Genomic DNA, 16,914 nt, shown 5'->3' with positions numbered 1-16,914 from the left:
AGAAAGATAGATGTTGAGGGTGAGCTTTTGCGTCTTGAGACCATGTGGATTTATAAGCTGGGGACTCTGGCACCACATGGTCTCAATTCAGAGATCGATTTCTCGGTCTATTTGAATCCATATGGTTAGGTCACATGTTGGCATAAGTAACACCCCCAGACTTGAATACAAACCCCCCCCCTGATACTGTGTATGCTAACATATATATGTGGGGAGATTCTATTGTGCATTGTCCTAAAAAAAAGGAAAAAAATCCCCTCTGAGAGATGTATGGCCGTTTAAGGAAGGAGGGGTAGTGATGATGGGGGCGATATGCCCATGTGATACATGTGGAATGAATGTACGGGTGCTCATATGATAGTGGAAACCTGCCTATGTATGTGCCTATATATCAGCAAGCCCCCTATCTCAACACTTTCAAACCTTTTCTCAACTTAGCCCTTTCTAAGGCTCTAAAACACTAAAATCTCCCTTGGAGAAATGTAGAATGTCCTGATAGTAATTATTGAAGCAAGTATATGGTGAAACGTCGAAAAAATATGTGGAACAAACCTGACCTTTTGAAGTTTGGGCAAAGATACCAGAAACAAAGATGGCGCCTGTAGAAAAGTCATGTGACCAGAGCCTCAAAGTATAAAGGGAGAAACCACCCCTTCTCACCCTAAGCCACACCCTGAGGAAGGCCATTGGCCGAAACATGTCGGTGGGAGGAGCTACCTGAGGCCGGCCTCGTCCACCACCCTGTTCCATACCGCTGCGAGTGTGATCCCCGCTGTTGCGCTGCCACGTGGGCGCGCGCGGGTAGATTTACCACATCAACCACACGGCAACTATCCACAGGACTATGCAGTGCTGAGTAATGCCAAAAGAGAGGTATCGTATACTCTTGGGGGATTGATACAATTGAGTCATAGTAACCCCCTAACAAGATTGATGAACAAAGCGGACTCTCTGACCCTAGCTGCGCATGATACGCATGTTTAACGCTATGCTGAAACTACAGAACTGTTGTAATAACTAACCATTGTTTGTCTATGCTTACTAACGTTGAAGGCTGTGCTTGGACTGCATCTTTGTGCACAACAGTGGTTGCTGCTGGCTAAAGAATTGTAGATATAACAGTGACAACTTTCCGACTTGGAGACAGCTTGTTTCTTACTGGACTCTGAAGGTCTGGAACCTTTTCAGCCAATAGTGGATTTTTTTGCACGTGCAATTTTTTCTTTGAGTCATGACAACAACTATAATGCATGCATTAATTCCTGTGGGATGAATGGGCTGTGTGTATGTATGGAGCAAATGAGGTGGGGAACTGCTGTGCACTCTCTGGAGCTCTTTGAGTGTTTTTAAATGGTTTTAAATGTAGTGGAACTGTTTTCACAACTTCTTGATTGTCTTATTCACAATAAAGTAACCTTTTTGATATTGGCAAGTGAGGCCTGTTTGAAACTTCTTGTTGTGGGTATAGAGGTTGAATAATTAAGTTTAAGGCCCACATATAGCTGAAAAGGCCACCTGAAAGGTGCAATTTGCACACATTGAGGCCCCTATCCCTCAGCTACTGCCACTAGGAGACCCAGCAATTTCTTGCATTCCAGAATGTTGTACTTGTTCCTCTGCATGAATGCCTTAGTGGATTTTGAGCACTGTTTAGGGTTGTTGTCTTGTTGAAAGATCCAGCCCTGGCACAGCTTCAGCTTTGTCACTGATTCCTGGACATTGGTCTCCAGAATCTGCTGATACTGAGTGGAATCCACGCGTCCCTCAACTTTGACAAGATCCCCAGTCCCTGCACTGGCCACACAGCCCCACAGCATGATGGAACGACCACCATATTTTACTGTAGGTAGCAGGTGATTTTCTTGGAATGCTGCGTTGTTTTTCCTCCATGCATAACGCCCCTTATTATGCCCAAATAACTCAATTTTAGTTTCATCAGTCCACAGCACCTTATTCCAAAATGAAGCTGGCTTGTCCAAATGTGCTTTAGCATACCTCAAATGGTTCTGCTTGTGCTGTGGGCTTTCTCTGCATCACCCTCACATACAGCATCTCCTTGTGTAAACTGCACCGAATGGTTGAACGATGCACAGTGACTCCATCTGCAGCAAGATGATGTTGTAGGTCTTTGGTGCTGGTCTGTGGGTTGACTCTGACTGTTCTCACCATTCTAGAATATAACACTTCAGCGCAGGTTCACTTATGTCCACCACCGAGAACACCCTAAAAACAGATGCGCTTACCAGATCCTTACAGACCTTAACTACAGGGTCTGTAACATAGCTTTATGAGGTCAGCAGCAGGTGTCTTCACAGCCGGCCTCCTCTCCAGATAGACAAAATATTCAAATCCTCATATGCAGTGTTTCATCAAGTTTGAAGCATGCAAAGAGACAATACACATCTAAGCGTATCCGTAGCAATTTTAATGTAGCTCAATAAAAACAACATAAAAGTTTTAAAAGGTCACTCACATCTGGGCCCTTATTACAGGGACCCACAATGAAAACAGCATATATATCATAGGACGCCGTCCAGCCACACGTCCGCCTCACCCGACCGGTTTCACTGTCAAAGTTTCATCAGGGGCCCAGATGTGAGTGACCTTTTAAAACTTTTATGTTGTTTTTATTGAGCTACATTAAAATTGCTACGGATACGCTTAGATGTGTATTGTCTCTGCATGCTTCAAACTTGATGAAACACTGCATATGAGGATTTGAATATTTTGTCTATCTGGAGAGGAGGCCGGCTATGAAGACACCTGCTGCTGACCTCATAAAGCTATGTTACAGACCCTGTAGTTAAGGTCTGTAAGGATCTGGTAAGCGCATCTGTTTTTAGGGTGTTCTCGGTGGTGGACATAAGTGAACCTGCGCTGAAGTGTTACATTCTATATTGATTCAAACGCTGTACTGAAGTGTTGGACTTTGGCTGCGGCACAACTATTGTTCCACATATTCATGACTTGTTTGGCTGCGCTGATATTTCTTTGATTTTAGTGTTCTCACCATTCGTCGCTTCTGTTTATCCGAGATTTTTCTTGGTCTGCCACTTTGAGCCTTAACTTGAACTGAGCTTGTGGTCTTCCATTTTCTCAATATGTTCCTAACTGTGGAAACAGACAGCTGAAGTCTCTGAGACAGCTTTCTGTATCCTTCCCCTAAACCATGATGGTGAACAATCTTTGTCTTCAGGTAATTTGAGAGTTGTTTTGAGACCCCATGTTGCTACTCTTCAGAGAAAATTAAAAGAGGAGGGAAGCAATTGACCCCCTTAAATACCTTTTCTCATAATTGGTTTTACCTGTGTATGTAGGTCAGGGGTCACTGAGCTTACCAAGCCAATTTGAGTTCCAATAATTAGTTCTAAAGGTTTTGGAATCAATAAAATGACAAATTTATGCACCTACCTAATTTTGTTTAAACAATTATTGCACACTTTCTGTAAATCCAATAAACTTCATTTCACTTCTCAAATATCACTGTGTGTGTCTCCTATATGATATATTTAACTGACATTTTTTTATCATAACAACCAACGATTTATACAGGAAAATCATGACGATTAACAAGGTTGCCTAAACTTTCGCATCCCACTGTATTTTCTTTTAAACAATACCAGTTGCCTGGCAGTCCTCCTGATCTTGTGTCTCTAAAGCCTCATCTACATGCGTAGATGAGGAGGCGATCCGGCGGCTCGATTAGTCGCCAGATCGCCTCTTCCGCATCCCCGTGCGTACCCGCCACGTCCCTGCTCGCCACGCGTGCGTTGGATTCGATCCGCCCTCGTCCCCGCGCCGCGCCAATTTTCTTCTGCTCGTTTCCCTGCCATTGTCCCCTCGTGGGGAACGAGCAGGGAATCGGCTGCAGCAAAGTCAGACCTGACAGATCTTATCAATCGAGCCGCATCAGCGGCTCGATTGATAAGCAACATCGGAGCCTCATCTACGCGTGTAGATGAGGCTTAATACTTTTAGCCATAGACCCTGAACAAGCATGCAGCAGATCAGGGACTCTGCTGACTCAGGTTTTACTGGACTAGCCCACTGGCCTAACAATAGGGGATGCGACTCCTGCCGCCACGGGGGGCCCGGGGCCCCCCCTAGGGCCCACTCAGGGATTTTTGTGGGGCAGGAGGGGTCACAGCATAAGAGGAGAGCGTGGCCGCAGATTGGTGGGGAGGGGGGACATTCCCCCCCCCCCATCCCTCACCTTGGGCTCTCCTCTCAGTGCTCCCCTCCTGCAAGCAATCATTGGTGGCAGCAGCAGCGGCAGGCTAAATACATTACCTCCTTCTCACCGCAGGTCTTCCGATCTCTAAGAGCAACTTCCTGTTTACACAGGAAGTTGCATGAAGCTCTTAGAGAACGGAAGACCTGCGGCGAAAAGGAGGTTATGTATTCACCCTGCCGCCGCCGCTGCTGCTGCCACCAATGATTGCTCGCAGGAGGGGAGCACTGAGAGGAGAGCCCGAGGTGAGGGACGGGGGGAATGTCCTCCCTTCCCACCGATCTGCGGCCACGTTCTCCTCTTATGCTGCGACCCCTCCTGCCCCACAAATGTCCCTGAGCGGGCCCGGATTTTTTTTTGCAGGGGGCCCTCCCAGGGCCCCTGGACGACCCTGGACTAGGTACCCCCCTGGACTAGCCACATGCTTTTTCTTTGGTTTTGATTCAGACACTACTTATGCCAGAAGATCAACAGGACTGCCAGGCAAGGGGCATTGTTTACAAGGAAATAAATATGGCAGCCTCCATATTCCTCTCACTTCGAGTTTACTTTAACCATTACATTATCCAGCCAGATAGATAGATAGATGGATAGATACCAATAATGATAAACATTATGATGCTGAACAAAGACAAGTAGTAACATTGAAATACACCATTGCATGCAGCTAAACATTTCATTTCCTAATGGCATATTCGTATTCTTTGCAGTGCACAGTATGTCCTTGTCCTATATGTTACTTTGAGTTGTATGTTAGCATAGGTGGCAGCCCAGTGCAGCATATATTAGGCAGCGTCACTCAGTAAGAATAATGGCTTGACTTGCTGCCCGCAGTACAGAAACATTAATCAGGTGCACAGTGAGGGGCAAGGCACCTAAACAGCAATCTGTAAGTCATACGTGCAAAAAATAGATGATAATGGGAGGGCTGCATTGTTACAATAAAAGCTACAATCTCATAGCTAAAGGTAGCCATACACTGGTCGATTTGCCATCAGATTCGACCAAAGGATAGATCCCTCTCTGATCGAATCTGATCAGAGAGGGATCGTATAGCCACCTTACTGCAAACAGATTGTGAATCGATTTCAGCCTGAAACCGATCACAATCTGTGGAGCTGCCCCCCCCCCCCATACATTACCTGTTCCGGCCGGTGCGAGTCCCCTGGTCCACCGCTGTCTTCTCCACCTGGTCCCGCCCCGGCATCTTCTCCGCATCGGCTCCCGGCTGGCATCCTCTCCCATCGGCATCCGCGTATAACTTTCTGTCCCAGCCAGTGACAGCGGAAGTTCAAATAGAGCGCCCTCTATTTGTACTTCCGCTGTCACTGCAGTGACACAGGAAGCTATGCCGGATGCCATGATGCAGAAAAGATGCCAGCCGGGAGCTGGGAGGTGACAGCGGTGACTCGCGGCGGCGGAGCAGGTAATGTATCTCCGCTGTATTGCGTCGGTCCTCGGGCATTCAAACACTGCTATCGACGCACTCCCGACCCGCCGGTGATCAAGAAAAATCTTCCGCACGGATGGATCGACGGGAGTCAACGGGAACGATGGATTTCGGATGGAAATCCATCGTTCTGTCAGCGGTGTGCGCAGCGATTTCACAGCGGTTTGGATCACTGTGATCGAAACGGCCATATTTCGGCAGGAATATCGTTAGGTGTAGGGGCCCCATAATATTACAGGTCTGGAAAAAAAGACCAACCCTGCTTTTCCTTTTCAGAGCTAGGGCCTCAGAGTTGCAAGGCGAGAGTGCTACCCACTTTGCAACTATGCTGCCCAATGGCACGTCCAAGAGACATTGAATGCTATGAACAATTGTCAGTAAGCTCTCACACTACGTGGATGGAAGTGGTAAAACTGGCCAATCAATATTGGATGTGTGTACCAGGCTTAAAGAGACACTGAAGCGGAAAAAAATATATGATATAATGATTTGTATGTGTAGTACAGCTAAGAAATAAAACATTAAGAGCAGAGACATAAGTCTAATATTGCTTCCAGTACAGGAAGAGTTAAGAAACTCCAGCTGTTTTTCTATGCAAAAAATCCATTGAGCTCCACGACTTTCAAAGTCGCAGAGAGCTCTGTCTTCTGAAGCTTGTTATCTCAATTGTCAGTCACTGAATCTTCTTTTTCTCTCCAGAGGACAGGTCAATAGTTCACTAGCCTGCTCTGTAAAATCATTTAGAATGCTGAGTGGTGTGTAAACTGCAAATATTAGAGCATGATGCAATGTTATAAATAACACTATATAACTGAAAATTATTTAGCCTCAGGGGGGCTTTGCACATCTCTGTAGGTTTCACTCCACTTGAAGCATGTGAGTGCTGCCCATCGCTTACTGTCTTTTTAATGAATGTGTATACCATTCATGGCTAGCTGCACCAGGTAAGAATTATGTTTTTAACTTTAGATTAGCTATGGTTCACTGTTGAATATGCTTTACTGTTAGACTAGTTTTCTTTCTTTTTTTTATTAAATGTGGTTCACTGTTTGAACATGCTTCACTATTGGATATGCTTCACTGTTAGACTAGTGGTTAGGTCTCTCCCATGGGGGCCCGTCATCGTCGTGGGAGAGTCTATTAGGGATAATTTATGCTGAAGCTAACGCCCTCCTTTTACTGTACCTGTTTTGAATGCAAGGTGTGTAATTTGCCCGTTATTAGTAGCTGTTGATACTTGGGAAGGTAGTCAATTCAGGTGCAGCGTCTGTTTGGAAGCGCTGCCATTACCTTCTGCTTTATAACTGAAAATAAAAATATGAGAATATTTTCTTTGCTACTAATGTTCTAGTAATTATCCCTACTACAGAACCAATTCATTATATCATATTTTTTTTATTTTTTTTGCTTCAGTGTCTCTAAGTCAGACTGGGCATCTCAGTGCTGCCGCCAGTCCCATAGCATTTGCCCTCCAGGCAATACGGCGGGTTTGCCTCCGGCCTCTGCGGTGCCGACTTACCATTTCACATCTGTCAAGCTGAACAGTAACAAAACACAAGTGTTTCCCTGAACGCCCCCATCAATAATTAATCACCAACACATTGCTTCCCATTAATAATGTACCACAATCAGCCTCATTAATAGTATCACCGCTGTCGATGAAGAGCCCTTACGAGTATTAACTGAATACATCTGCCAAATGCGCCGCTGGCAAAACAACGAAATTAAAAGCAGCTTTCTATGAACTGGACGGGGCTGTTTACCGGCTGGCGCCCCCCCCCCCCCCTGTCACCGCTCCCCCCTTGTCACCGCTCCCCCCGTCTCCTGCACGGCACAGATCACAATCATAATGTCACACGGAGAAAGTCATTCCCAGAGCAGTAATGGCATGAATTAATAAGACTCAACAAAGAGGCAATCTTATGTCTGCTGCGATTGAATTATTGATGCCGCGGTTCATAAAGAGCGTGGAATGTAGTTTTACCATGGGGTTCAGTAATCTCCAGGTAATAAGGCTCTATAATATCACTGGCTTCATTATAATCAGTTATATGTGGTTGTGTGACTCTGTGATGTAGTTTTGACTTGATGTAGTCAGCAGCACCACAGAATTGGTATGGTGGTGCCCCCTGCTGTTTATACTGCCTCCCGCAAGGTGTAGGGCTTCCAGCGTTCTGACTGAGCGACCTCAAGTTCATAAGCGAGGCTTACATATTTATTTCCTTTTAAGCAATACCAGTTCCCTGGCAGTCCTGCTGGCCTGTTTGGCTGCAGTAGTGGCTGAATCACACACCTGAGATAAGCATGCAGCTAATCTAGTCAGAGCAAGAAATGGCTCCTTAATAATAGCTATGGTTAAGGAGCCATTTCTTGCCCCGATACGCCTGAGCTTTTATCTGTAACATTGATGTTGGATTAAAGAATAAAGATTTTTCCATGTCACTGATTCATCTGGTGCAGCGGGACATCCTTTTGAATACTGTTTGGACTTTGGCCTTGATTTTCCTGCTCCTATATGTGCAGTAAGCGTGAGTGTAGCAGCCGTTTCTCCTGTTTTTTAATCTGGTCAGACTTCAGTCAGAGCACCTGATCCACGTGCTTGTTCAGGGACTATGACTAAGGGCTGGAAAACATTACGGTGGTTTTGGCATCGTTTTTGGGATCGCCAACGTTTCCCAAAAACACTTTGCCAATAAAAATGAGGGGAGGGGGGAGCCCATTAGTGCGACTGCGATTAGGGGCAATGGCAGGACATGTAGCATTTTCAGCGCATTTGCACTCAATGCTAAGTATATAACCACTGCAGAAATCACTTTTCAAAGCGATTTGCAGCACTTTGGGGGGCTGAGCGATTACACTTTAATCACTCTGCGACCGCCTAATGCAGGATGGCAGCTGCAGAGTGACTCTCTTGTTCCTCGATCACGGCATATGGCGTCATTTCGCGAGTAGCGAGTGTTCCCTGTGGTAAACACAGGGGGCCTCCGCGATCAGCCTGCCAGCCTCGATCGGAGCTGACAGGCTGTTATTAGATGTAAAATGCTTAAAAACATGTGTACAGTGCTGCGATCTAGCGCAGCACTGTACAGAGGACAACCTTGTCACTTAACTGTCCCTCCAAACAGCTCATCTAATCCCTAGGCATATGCCTGTGTATGTAATGTGTAGTGGATGTGACATAGTCTAGGGCTAATGGGGGAATAAATATTTTTTTTTTTTTATCATTTTTAATTCATAAAAAAAAAAAAATCACAGCAGCAATCAAATACCACCAAAAGAAAGCTCTATTAGTGATAAGAAAAGGAGGTATAATTCATTTGGGTGCTAAGTTGTACGGCCGAGCAATAAACAAAGTTGTGAAGTGCTGAATTGTAAAAAAATCGCCTGGTCACTAGGGGGGTATAAACCTCTGTTCCTCAAGTGGTTAAATAAACTTTATTATACTTACCGGGAGTCTGTATTTCCTGTTTCCATCCGTACCCCATCCGGGGTAATGTAATCCCCATCTCAACATCCCTAAAGAGTAAGAACCTTCCACTATTTACAAACTGTCTGCTATGTTTCAGGCTGCATTTCCACTTGTGCGGTGCGAATCGCCGCGGTAAAAATTCACATGCGGATGCGAAATTCGCATGCGGTTCCATGCGAATTTTCATGCAAATTCGCACGCGAATTCGCATGGATGACGATGTATGCGAATTTAACCATGGCACTGCTGGTGTGCTTTTCCATTGTTTCTATGCGAATTCGCATGAAAATTTGCACACCCAAACCTCATGCGAATTTCCTATTAAATACATTGTATGCGATTCGCATAGCGGTATGCGGTATGCGAATTCTGATGGCTCTGCCATGCGAATTTTTTCTGCACAGAAAAACACAAAGGAATCCTGACAAGTGGAAACAGCCCCATTCACTTGTATTGCTATGCAAATTTGCATGCGAAAAACGCATGCGAATTCGCGATAGTGGAAATGAGCCCTCAGACTAACTTCATTAGCTGTTACACTGAAGTTCTCTCATACCTCATCTCCCGCATTCTGAGGTAAAGGAACAATCCCAGCAGCCTTTGGGGCTATGTGCTGCAACTATGTGTGGCTCAACTCAGCAACAGATATAGCTGTAAGAGAAAAATGAAAGTAAAACTATTAACCCTGTCAAACTCTATATTTTAAACAAGAGTTTGTTCTTAGTGTCACAAGACCCCTAGTGGCCTGACTGCAAATTGCCTTCCAATCGGTTTCAGCACACAGACCATGCAAGCTGTGGTCGCGATCAGTGGGCAGAAACTGACGGAATTTGGGCAGCAGCCCGACTAGAAGGGAACCTGTGGGTTACGGTACTTACAAATTACACACTATTTCAGGGTATAACTGCCACCACTTCTGCTTTCCTGGGCCAGAAGCACCCCCTGACTAGCTATTTCTAGACCTGCAAATAAAACGGTTAAACACACTCTATTCTGTCTAGCTAGCATCAACACAATGGTAGCGTCCCTTCAGAAGTCTGGGTTTAGTTTCTGTGTATAGCTGAATAATAGGGTAGCTGAATAAACAAAGGACGTTTGAACGTCGTTTATTAAATATGCAATATGAATAATTAATATATACAGAAAATTAAAATCAACAATTATTGAGACATGAGATAACACAGTATGAAAATAAAAGGGAGAAAAAATGGATACTTAAAGTTCATGGAGAGATGTCCTTTTGTGGGAAAATCATAAAGTTCTTGGTTTCAATTTCAGCAAAGTTCTTTTGTTTCAGATCAGAGCAAAGTCCAAACAAGATGGCCGCTAGCCACATGTCCTCTGGTTGGCAGCAGACAGGCTCTCATACAGATGGAATTTGGAGGACTGAAGTCCGCCTGCTGGCCCTGTGCTTTTGATGAAGCTGGCTCGGGGGTGTGGCAATGCCCCCTCTGAATTACCAACCAATGACAGTTCATTCTCTCTGAGAGAGATTTGAGGTTTAAACTTATAAAATGCCATAACTCATGGGCGATACATGTCATCAGACATGACTAAGGCGGCGGGTCAGGTTCCTGAGAAGATTCATACCGCAATAACTGGACGAGATATTGCCATGAATGTTATATCAGCGCGTTGGGCAGACTTTAACAAATAAGACTATATGAATTTTATAGCTGTGCGATATACGGTCTCCATATAATACGTAAGAAACCATACTCCACATGCATTCATATCTGTCCTTATCGGTGCCGCCCCAGCTGGCTTTCTCATGGCCCCCCTGGGAAGCCAGCTTCCTGGCTCTCTTCATGGAGCCATTTGGCTGTGGGGGGAATGAGCTGGTCCCTGCAGGGAATCTGGCCACGTGCGACATTCCTGACGGGTGAGGGAATGCTTTGCTCACAGGGGGACAGATCTCTGGTTTAAAAAAAAAAAAAAAACACAAAGAAGTCATTTTCTGATCGCTTGCACGACTGGCGAATCCGACCAAGAAATCGGAAAAATTGACGGTGATTCTTCTCGGCTTTTACAGGGATTCTCTCAGCTAAGACCAAACCTCCCATCTGTTCCTAGTCAGAGGGAGATTACACATTACATCTCGGTTTAACGATTTGTGTTGCAAACTGACCGCGATTGCGTTTTGGCCGACTGGGCGTCGCCTGGCGTCACACTTAGGACTTATAATGGTGTGGTTATTCTGTTGAACCTGAGGGGGAATTTTGACTGTAGTTCTGCTTTAAAGTGGATCCAAGATAAACCTTTACTCATTGCATACCGTAGTTGTGTTCCTTTCATATAGTTTATAGGGCATTCCTCAAGCCAATTTTTTTTTTGTTTTAATACTCTGATTCCCTATAAACTAAACAAGGCTAGCCCACAGCTCCTTTTGCGCCTTGGCACTCTTAGAGCAATGTAGCAAACGCTTATGGGAGCTCAGTCTGGGCAGGAGGAGGAGGTGTTACTAGCTAGAGATTTCAGAGGCAGAGGGGAGGAGGAGATGGGAGTGGACTTTTCACAGGCTGAGTGCTAGAGATGCTATCAGCTTGCCTGTGTAATGTGACAAGCAGAACATGGCTGCTGTCATTGTATCACAGGAAGAAATAATCATATACTACTGAAGCTGTCTTCTGCTAGATTTGCTGTATAAACTATCTAAATTTTAGATGAGATACAAAGACAAGTTACTTGTTATAGTTTTTCATCTCAGGTCTGCTTTAAGTACAAGTTTGTGGCAGTCACAGGGTGAGGGGAGGGTGCATATAAAAATAGCACAGTCCATGGACAAACTGAGCTACCATCTCTACGGTGGCTATAGGTGTGCATGTAAAAAAGGGAAATTTGGGCACAGAGAGAAGCCAAAAGATGGCTCAACATGGTCTAGCAGATTTCCTGGCTAATTTCAATACTATTCCCTTGCTGACAGTAGCGGCTACAGCTTCTTTTTTTTTTTTTTTTTTTTGGGGGGGGGGGGGGGGGGGAGTTTGAACAGAGTGGATTGTCCAAATGATGGTGCTATTATGGAAGAAAAGTTACCTACAGATGTACTTTGTTAGTTGGCTAGCATGCTTCCTTACTAATCCTTACTCGCTAGCAAGCTGCTCCTGTGTGGACAGATCACAGACAAATCATTCGAGCTCCCAGCCTGTCTGACAAGTGAAACAAGCAAGGGGAGGAGGAAGAGGCAGGAGAGAAATATACACTATGGCACAGTGCACACCAAAAATCTCTAGCAGATCCGCTAAACACTAGAGGTTTTTGAAGCAGATTTCAGAGCGATTCTAGGCATATTTAGAGAGGTTTTCTAAACATGCCAAGCGTTTTTGGAGCGTTTTTGTGTAGCTGTTAGTTTTAGGCTGTAGGAGGAGAGGGTTCAAGTAAGAATGGGCGCATAGTCATATATAGGTAATGTAAATTACTATTTTTTTTTTTACTAGCGGCGCAATGGAAGCCCAACTTGTGCAGCGCTGTCGCTGAACGTACTCCAATACGTCAAGGGAAAGTTGTGCTCCAATGGATCTTTCAATACTTGGTGCTCAGGGGATCGCAACAATAAAAGGAGTCACTCCAATCCTGTTAAAGAGGAACTGTAGTGAAAATAACAATGAATAACATTGCTTATTTTTTTTTTTTTTACAATATACATTTCTACAGTAGATTATTTAGTCAGTGTTTGCCCATTGTAAAGTCTTTCTTCACCCCAATTTACATTCTGAAATCTATTACAGGTGGGGACAACTTTAATCCTGCCAGGTGATCTGTATGGAATGTTACTGAGGAAGATATTGCTTGCTTGGCAGTTGGAAAAAGCAGCCATTTCCCACAATGTAAAGAGGTTCACAAACAGCAAACTGTCAGGACCATGGTCATGACATCACACTGTGGGAGGGGTTTCACCACAATATCAGCCATACCGACGTCCCTGATGATCTATTGGAGGAAAGGTAAAGCTTTCTCGTGGGAAAGGGGATATCAGCTACTGATTGGCATGAAGTTCAATCCTTGGTTTCTCTTAAAGCACAAATTAAAAACAAGCTACGCTTCTGTATCCACTGGCCTCCAATGCCAGAGTACACCAGGACACCCTGAAACCAAATCAATCAAGACCGCACATAATGCCAAGTATTCCCAGTATGGAGTAACTGATTGCCCCTTATGTTGCACTCCAGCGGGATGTGCCACCACCGGGGAAACAGCAATCATATACGCTCCCCCCTCGTGATTCCTCTCACCAGCCAGCTTCCTGATTACTTGCATATAACCAGGATCGTAACTAGAAATTACTGAGCCCCCCTGCAAAACTTTGGGGCTCCCCTCCCCTCGCTTTCTGCACAGGTAAATTGAGAACCAATGTTAATCAACTGGCTAGTGCACACTTAAATGTGTTTTCTCCATGCAGATAAAAACAGACAGCAGTGAAGCACTGCACACATTTTCTCCATCAATTACATTAGCTCCTGTGATAAAATGTGAATGTTTTCAGACATGCAGACACACATGGTGTGCAGAACACTCATTCTGTCCACCTCTGGTAGAGCAGTGCTGTACACAAGACCCTGCTGAACACTAAATAGGGACTGTCTCCAAATAGTTGTCTGCAAAACTTTGTATGATTCCTTATCAGTGGCTGAGCAGATGAAGTCATTAGAACAATTATGCAGAGAGCAGAACGTTTTTTCTCTCCGTGCCCTTAGTTGTCAGTCTCTCAGGACAGGGAAAATAAACCTTTCCCCCCACAGAGCCCCCTGCAGCTTCTGGGCCCCCTGCAACTGCATCCCTTGCAGGGTCTATTGTTACGCCCATGCATATAACATTCCTCTCTCTCTCCAGATAGGCAATTCCCAGAAAGATTTCATAGGCTCTAATTAAATGTTGGCAACCACTTTCACAGGCAAGTGACCACAGCCTGGACTCCGGACAGCATGCCTGCAGCTAGTGTGCCACTTCCTGAAACTTACATCAGCCTACCTCCAGACTCCTCCTCACACAATATCAAAGGTCCCTGTTATAAGGGCCCTCAATGTAAGTCTGCATGTACTATTTGATTATAAAAGCAATAAATACCTATTTTTTAAGAGTATCAGTGACCGTCAAGTTCATTTTATTTGAGTGAATGTCACATGTCATACTCTATGTTGTGGAGCACTGTGGTGTGAATTACAGAGCCTTTCCTGAGGTTGCCAAGCGCTGATGATTGTTGTTACATGCATTGGAGGCCAGTAGTGGAGTTGGTTACCTGAGCAGCTGGCGAGATTACGTTATCAGGAGAAAACATTGGAACAGCGCCAGTATCTACATTGCAACCGTGACAATATCAGGTAGGCTTTAAATCTTCGGTTAACAGGTGTGTATGGCCGAAAAGCATGTATTGTCAGTGGCGAAGGAAGGAGGGACATCAGGGTGGGGTTGTATATCCAGGGGGGGGGGGGTAGCAGATTACTAAGCAATGTCGGTAAAAGTTGTACACACGCTAGGTTCTTGGATGAGAAAGTGTCGGACAACCATCGTGGCTAAAAATTACCAAACGTTTGAGGTTTAACGCTACAAATATATTTTTCCCCGTCTGATCCATCATGTTGAAGAAACTATCTATTTTCAGTTCAGGCATTCTCCGCAGTGGGAACACAGTTGGCAATAGAGAGATATTAACCCCCTTGTACGCTCCGCCTCCACCCCATAGTATTCTGAAAGTGCTGCTTGGAGTTGTGTGGGAATTCAGCTCTGGGCTGTATTTTTAAATGCATAGAGCCATGACTTGCAGACAACCCGCCGATACAAACAATCCAAAAATGTGAAATTTGAGGAAACAAGTTTTTTTTTTCAAAAAGAAAAGGTTTTTGAGGAAATCGGTTTAAAAAGTTCAAAGAAAATATGTTTTTTAAACTCAGTAAAAATAAATAAAAAAAAAAAAAAAAAAAAGATTTTGCTGTGGCAAACTATTCTGTATAGCGAGTTCTGCATACACATTTTATACACTTTAACCTCCTTGCCGGTTATCCCGAGCCGCCCCCAGACCCCTTGCGCAGCCTGGCCAATGAGTGCCAGGCAGCGCTGAGGGGTGGATCGGGTCTCCCTCTGACGTCCCGACGTCCATTACGTCATCGCCATGGTGACGGGGGAAGTCAAGCAGGATTTCCTGCTTGCGCAGATCGCCGGAAGCGATCGCAGTGGGTGGGGGGATGCCGCTGCTCAGCGGCTATCATGTAGCTAGTGCTAGGCTAGCTACATGATTTTAAAAGTAAAAAAAAAAAAAAAGTGCTGCGCCGCCCCCTTGCCGACATAATTGGAACGGCAAGGGGGTTAAAGAACACATCCGAGGAAAAACAAAAAAACAATTCTTACCGGGGCTTCCTCCAGCCCCCGGAAGCCTATCCGTCCCTCGCTGCAGCTCCGGTGTCCCCTCTGTTGAGTGCAGATGCCGACCTCACCCGCACAGAACGCTTCAGGCCATGTGAGTGATATCGCACACTTGCGCAGGTGCAGAAGACACCGACCTGACAAGGTCAGCATCTGCAACGGAGGGGCCCCCGAGATACACCAAAGCTGCGGCGAGGGACAGATCGGCTGCCATGGGCTGGAGGAAGCCCCAGGTAAGTAGATCTTGTTTTGTTGTTTTTCCTCGTGAGCCTTCTGCACGTTTGCGTCCGTTCTCTAATTTGTGAATGCGTATGGCTGCACTGTGTAAGTGAAATTAGCATGACGCTCATTACTAGGACAGAAGGAGGCACTAAAAGTTGAACTTACCTGGGGCTTCTACCGGCCCCCTGCAGACGTCCTGTGCCTGCGCTGGGACAAAACGATCCTCTGGGCCCCCGCCGCGGCTGTTTCGGTTTCGCCGACTTACAAGTAGACGGCCATTGCACCTGTGCGGTCCTGGCCGCGTGCATCCTTGATTGCGCTCCCACTGCTGGGAGCGAGGATGAGCGCAGCCAGGGGTGTGCAGGCGCAGTGGCCCGCCAACTGCGAAACCGAAACTGAACTGTGGCAGGGGAACAGAAGTTTGTTTTCTCCTAGTGCGGGCACGGGACGTCTGCAGGGGGCTGGCAGAAGCACCAGGTAAGTAAAAAAGTTTTTTTTTCGTATTTACAGGTTTCCCTTAAAGGAAAGGACACCCAAGACGAAAATAAACTAATTAAATTGTATCTAACGACTGTATCTATCTTCCTTCTCCTAAAAATGATTTTTTAAAGATTTAAACCGGTTTTATTGTTTTTGCTCAATGACACATTCATTGAAGTATGCCAGAGCTAAATTCTAGGAACTATTGACCCTATTTATCTCTTTCCTGCTTTCAGAAGCCATTTTCTGCTAGGAAAGTGCTTTATAGTTGGAATTTCTTATCAGTCAGGAGAGTCAGCTGCTTACATACCTGATGTTTAACTCTTTCAGGCAGAGAAAGAAAAAAACGAACACAGCATAGATATTTGTGTGCTAGGTACTGTACATACCATGTCTATCTCATTAGGTCACGTCACCTCGGGTATCCTTTAAGAATAAATCTACTGTCCCTATAGCGATCGTTAACTGGGGACTACCTCAACAATATATATTTTTATAACCTGATTGTAACCCTGCTCTGTTCTAAGTGTTTCCAGTTACAGAAAATGTTATATTCAAAGCATAAATACTGCAATTTTCTTACAAAGGTCACAAACACTCCAATACAGAAAATGAATTAATAGCACTCTATGCTGTACATTCAGACTTTCTATTTTGAAATCAGGGAAGATGTACAGTATTTCCCCCTGAAATACAGAGCTTCAAGTA

Source organism: Hyperolius riggenbachi, chromosome 1, assembly GCF_040937935.1.
Source record: "Hyperolius riggenbachi isolate aHypRig1 chromosome 1, aHypRig1.pri, whole genome shotgun sequence".
NCBI lineage: Eukaryota > Metazoa > Chordata > Amphibia > Anura > Hyperoliidae > Hyperolius > Hyperolius riggenbachi.
The sequence above is the reverse complement of the archived record's forward strand: the minus strand, read 5'-3'. Positions refer to the sequence as shown.